Source organism: Excalfactoria chinensis, chromosome 15 (genome assembly GCF_039878825.1).
Source record: "Excalfactoria chinensis isolate bCotChi1 chromosome 15, bCotChi1.hap2, whole genome shotgun sequence".
In the NCBI taxonomy this organism is placed as follows: Eukaryota; Metazoa; Chordata; class Aves; order Galliformes; family Phasianidae; genus Excalfactoria; species Excalfactoria chinensis.
In genome coordinates, this window is record NC_092839.1 from 11745490 (window position 1) to 11751648 (window position 6159).

The following is a 6159-nucleotide window of genomic DNA, read 5'->3' on the forward strand; positions in this document are numbered from 1 at the left end:
TTTTTGTTTCCCATTCTCTCTGCCCTACAATTCAGCTGTTTTAGTGCTGCAATAGCACTATAGCTGAATGAAAGGACACACTCTGGGGTAAATAGTTCTGCAAAAGTCCATAGGTCGCACTGAAAGTAACGCCTCCTATTTATTTCAATGGAGACTACAATAATACAAAGAGCACAATAACACTTTGATAGAGTAAATTCTCAGATATAGAATGGGATTTTTCAACATATTCCTCACCATTTGCTGTGCATTTTCACCAGTGATGAACAGAAGCCTGCATACCGTGCTCATAGCAATCTGCACCAGGGGAGGTGATCACTGTCACTGTCACCACTGCTGAAACACACCACCACGGCCACACTGTGCCACTGCCCACTGTTTGGTCCCCATAAACATTCAGCAAGTGTCAGTGGATGTCAGTGCGTGCCATTTTTTCCTACGTGGAGGAATACAGGTCCGTACTCTTGCTCCATATGTACTTCCATGTCAGACGCCAACCTGTCTGACTGCCCCTCTGCTGCCAGCTGTCACACAGCAACAAAATGTAGTGGCACACTGGCAGGAAGGTTCAGCCCCTACTGCCACACTGCCAGCATCTGCCTGACATCGCGAGCCAACATCATAATATAGGAGGCATTACTTCTGCAGCAGCTCTTGTGTGTGTAGAAACTCATTTAACTGATCACAGTGCATCTCGCAGTGTCTGTGGTAATCTTAGATAAAACAGCTACAAGGTGAATACTTCCTTAAGTCTGAACCGACACACATGAACATCTCCAGTCCCTCTGCTACTGCTACCCCAAGGCAGATAATTTTTCCTTGTGTGATTCAGTTCCTACAGCTCAGCCTTCACATTCAGGACCCAGCAGCAGTGACCACTGCTCCTGAAGGCTCTTTGTCTTTGAATGCCACAGTTCCCATGATGGGAGGAATTCACCTGGAGATAGCTCCTTCCCCTGAGAACACCTTGAGATGCTCAGACGGGCTATTTCCATTATTGTGGGAATACACAACATATATTGAAACACAATGTAAGTAACATCGTTAGTGCATCTAAAATTTCAGTTCCATTTGTTTAAGGGCAAAACAAAGAGAAAGCTGCTAATGGAAGGCAAAACAGAAAACAACCCCAAAAGGAGAAGTGAAGAGAAAGGTGGCACTTGAATTACATTTACAGCATCATTCAAGTGACAGAATTGAAACATGGCTGCAAAGTCCTTCAGGCCTGAGATCTCCGCAAGGTTTGGGATCTTGCTGTAAACCAACTTATTCTGTAGGAAGTGTGGACACTTGGAGGGAAAAAAGTTGTATTAATAAATGCTTAAGCGTATAATCTTATCAAAGCAATACATTTAGGCCTCCATCTTAGAGCCAGTTCAGTGTGTACCTACACCTCTGCGCGTGAGCAGACTGCTCAGGGCTGGGCTTTGGATGTGAAAAATTTCTCATGATTTGACAAATAGTGTCAGTTGGTAAATAGCATGGCGGGCTGCATTCTTATTTTTGCCATAGCCTAAGAAGTGGAAAGAAGTAGTTTATAAACGAGAGTGAGAAGACTGGAAGCCCAGACTAATCAAGGAAGAGAGTGGATTAACAGATCCCTAGATCTGACCCTTGACATTCAGAGTAAAGGCCGGGTGATAGCAGAGAGGACAATCTGGAAAGTTACAACAAAAGTTTAGGGCCTCTGCTCCTGATAGCAGAGCACATTTGGGGCAGAAAGTATGACTCCAGGATCTTCAGTTTCTTCTTCTTCTTTTTTTTCCACAGCTTATGTTTCACTCGTGTGTTTCTTTTCATTCCCCGCACAGTACAGTACAGTATGTGCACGCTTGGAGTTTGCTTCTGTTTTCAGTCCTGAGGGAAGAGCTGCTGTGTCACAAGCCCTCCTCTCCTCCAGCTGCATCACTCCAATGAAAAACATTACTTCTCCATGCAAATCTTTATTCTCATTCGGTCACCACAGTAGCGCCCCGCTGCTCTCATTACTAATGTTATATACGCTATCAACCAACTTACGTGCACTTAAAAAATTGACAGTAAGATCCCAAAGACCTTTTACCCATTAGTTATAAGAGGACATTCACTTCACAGTGTGCTCGCATTTTGAAAGGGAAATTTGCTGAACAAAGTATAGGAATAAAACTGGAGGTTGAGCAAAATGAGCTGGGAGAAAGTGATGTATTTTTGCTGAGAAATCTACATGCTATTGAACAAGCTTCTGTTTACATGTCTTCTCCTACACTACATGTGCTTGTGATAAATGAAAAGAAACGGTGTGTCATGCTTCAAGTCTGTTAAAGTTCATACTCAGTGAAAACAAAATCAAGGTCAAATAGAAAATCTTTAATAGCTGTACTGTCAGCGTGCCTCACAGGACTTGAATCTAAGTGTTTATACTGACAGGATGTATAAAATACTGGAAGAAAAAAATCTGCAGCTTCTTTCTCATTATAAAAATAAACTGTCCTACGTTACATTTGCTGCTGATAAAGTTAACTAGACCTACAAATTTTAGTTGTGTGAAACACAATTAGAAATACAAATGCATTTTTAAATACTGCAATACTTTGGCCTAAAATGCACAGGGGGGTGGGGAAGAACAAAACCACAACCCCCCAAGCTGCTGCTGCTGACAGAGGGAGGCTGGTAACTGAATCTGCACCGAGGAGATAGCTGCTAATGCAAGAGCAGGGCACATTCTTGGGGGGGAGGGAGCCTTGTGCATGGCTGCAGCACAAAGTCGCTCCATGGATTATCTGATGTTGCAAGAACCTGATTGCTTGCAGCTTTCTCATCACTGTCTCATCTGTGTCTTCATTTAGTAAACCTAATCATGTGAGCATGTTAGTCAAATCTGAGACCGTGCCTAACTACCAAACTGCCCCTGCAGCAGGCGTTTCCTGTAAACACACCACTGTGTGCTTCTGCAGAGGCAAAAACATGAGAATCATCTGACACGATTGGATTTTCTTTTAGTCGTTGCTGAAATAATGCTGAAAGACGTAATTTGTGTGAAGGGGAAATTCAAAAACAAGCCACAGAACACTGATAAAGCTTTCTCATCAGTCTGCCTCTTTTCTACTCTCAGCAGAATATCTTGCTAACAGTTTGTGAGCAGTTCTGTAAGCAAAGGAGGAAAATGATCCCGATTTTACCAACAGAAATTGTGTTGCATAAATGAATGCTGCAGAATTTTGTATTCAAACTCATGGCACAAAATCATCTTACAAAAGAATTTTGCAATTTCTTCTCCGGCTTTGAGCCATTAAGTTACTCTCCGAGTGTGTTTTTGAGCTTATCTCCTTAAAAGCGAAAACACTGCATATTTACTTTATTCATCCATTCATGCCAGCATATGGAGAGTTTCATGTAATGGTTTGATTGCTCGAGCAGGGCTTTTTTTTTGTTGTTTGTTGTTTTTTTATTAACCTGCCTGCCTTTGTGTGCCTTGAGAGACAACTTGCCCAAGATCACACAGAAAGTCTGTGACCGCACTGGGACTGAGCCCAGACCCCCCAAATCCCACTTGTGCCCTAACCACACTGCAGTCCATATGTAATAGCTGCTTACATGTGATTCTAAAATGAGAGAGCTCCAGTGCGAAAGAATGAAGCTTGGCTGATTTCCCGCTCCCAGGTATTGCCTGGATATTTTGCTGTTCAGATCAGTTATTTTAAACAAACACCCATGCTAACTCTCGAAAGACTTAAATTTAGGTAAAGGCTTCCTGTTGCTTGGTCAGCTCTGTTTTCATTCTCTCTGACAGCCAGTGTTTTCTCATGTGCAGCAGAGCGGGGCTTCAACCAGTTTACAGGACTTTTAGCACGATTTTTTTTTTTAAAGAATGTAAATTTACATAATGCAATTCCAAAGCACAGAAATGCAAATGTAAGTGCATTAGGAGTTTGGGGACCGAAAGGAAACATTTCAGTTTTCAGCAGTGTTATTTTATTTTATTTTTCCTGTTGTTACGGAGCAGATTATCACAATTTTGGGCTTGCTGCCTGGTTCCAAAGTCTAGTTTGGAGTTGGGTTTAATATTGCAGGCTGTGTAGTGACATACAGTGTAATACAGAAAACACAGGTCTGTCAGCCTTTCCTGTGTGTTTGTTGTCCAGTTTTTCACTCCATACACGATATTCCACGTGCTGAAGGTTGTCCAGAAAAGCAGCAAATGTCCCCAGCACAAAACAAACATGGGGAGAAAATATAAGATTTATTTTTACAAGTTGGCCCTTGCCTCATATCAAACATCTCCGGTGCCATGAGCATAAATCATGGGGGTCATTGTGGCTAATCCGTAAAAATAAATGGGATGTTTTCAGTTCAGTCATGTGATGTGATGTTATACATCGCATTTTGAGGAAAGAAAACAAAGTTTAGAGATACGCTGAGCCTCTCATTCTTTTTTCTTAAACGCTCCTTTTACCTTCTTACGTTTTCCATGGTGCTATCATATCTCAGTGGATAAAAACCACACGGCTTCTGTGTTCTCTGTTCAACCATGTTTACAGTCACCCAGAGCGCCGGCTCCAGTGGAACACCCCGTGGCTTTAAGGAGGTCAGCATACTTCACCTGGAAGAGCAGACTACTTCAAAAAGGGGTGAAAAATGAAAGGAGGAGAAAGTAATGCGTGCTAGCATGTCATGAGAACAACAAATACTGTAAAATGGGGCTCAGTGAGCTTTGCAGGAGGCAGAGCTGGAGGCTGAAAGGAAAGGCAGAAGAGTTTGTTTGTTTGTCTAAAGTTTTTGGGCTCTGAACTGGCTTCCAGTCTTTGGTATAAGGGCTCTTAAATGATAAAATCTGCACTTTTAGCAGTCATGACTTTTAAAGGAGTCACGTGACTCAGAACACTGAGTATAGCAAAACTGGTAACTCACACCCACCTTCATTGAAATTCGGCTTTGTTCTTTCTGCCTTGCTGCCAATGAAAATAATCGATACTGAAACGCACATGCAAGTCCCACTGAAGTTGCTGCTCTTGTGCTTCGCCCTGGGAGTGTTTGTGGGATCAGGTTTGGTTACATAGTACACATTAATGTGCAGCAACTTACAAAGAAATGAGAAGCTCTTGCAATAAAGTGTAATATTTTGCATGTGTGAACAGACATCTTGTTCAGACCCATCATTCTGCAAAAATCACACCTAAACAGATCAACTAAAAATGCTCATTGCGCAACAACCACTGATTCCCTCCCGTATCAATCAGTGGGAGGGCCAAAACCTAATGCCTCCAACCTATACAGAAGCACACTAAGGCAACCCCCTGGTCTCAGTTTGCACTGCAGATTCACAGAGGTATTTTAACCGTCAGGAAACTAGCAAGGGTGCAGCATCTCCCCGTATGACTAATTGAAGGTCAAAGACAAGAGAAATTCTAGAAGTTTGGCCTTATACACTGTGGTCTTCTTTTCATTGAAAGAATTCCATTTCAGGCTGGTGTGATGCAAGATTCAAATTTACCAACAACGATATTTCGCCTTCCAGAACAGCGTGGTGACTCTATTGCCACATTCGGAAAGGTCTTTGATTAATCTTTGTATGACATAGGAGTGACCTCAATCTCAACCAGAGTAGTGTTGTTCATTTTGGGCTGGGAGAGGTTTAAGGGGGGGAGGAGGGGGAAAAAGAGTAGAAAAAAAATGCAGCTCCTTCTCATTGCATTTATTTGAGTAGTGCCCTCCAGCTGGGCATGCGGGGTCTGATACAGCGTCCCATCCACACACAGCAGCGGCATGCTGCCATTTTTTCCTCCTCGCCTCATGGCACGGAGCTTCCTCCACGCACTGCACACATGTATGTGTGAGGATTTATTTACTGCCGTGATATCCATTATCACCAAGTGCAGCACTGCGCACCACTGAGCGGCTCTCGGGGCTCCCTCGGCCCGCTTCGCCTCTGGAGGACCCACAAAGAGCACAGAACGAGGCTCCCGCGGCCTATCTCCGGCTTTACATGTGCAAAGCGGCGACGGCCCCTCCCGGGCCCACATTCCGTGCCGGTGCCACCCGGCCTCGCGGCAGACCGCCGTCTCCGCCATACAAAGGCCGACGTGCCCGCGCCTCCCCGCCGGGACCCCGCACGGCCCAACGGCCCCGAGCAGCGGCCCGCCCTGCCGGGAGGGGGCGTGCCGGAGCGAGGCGCGGGGCGGG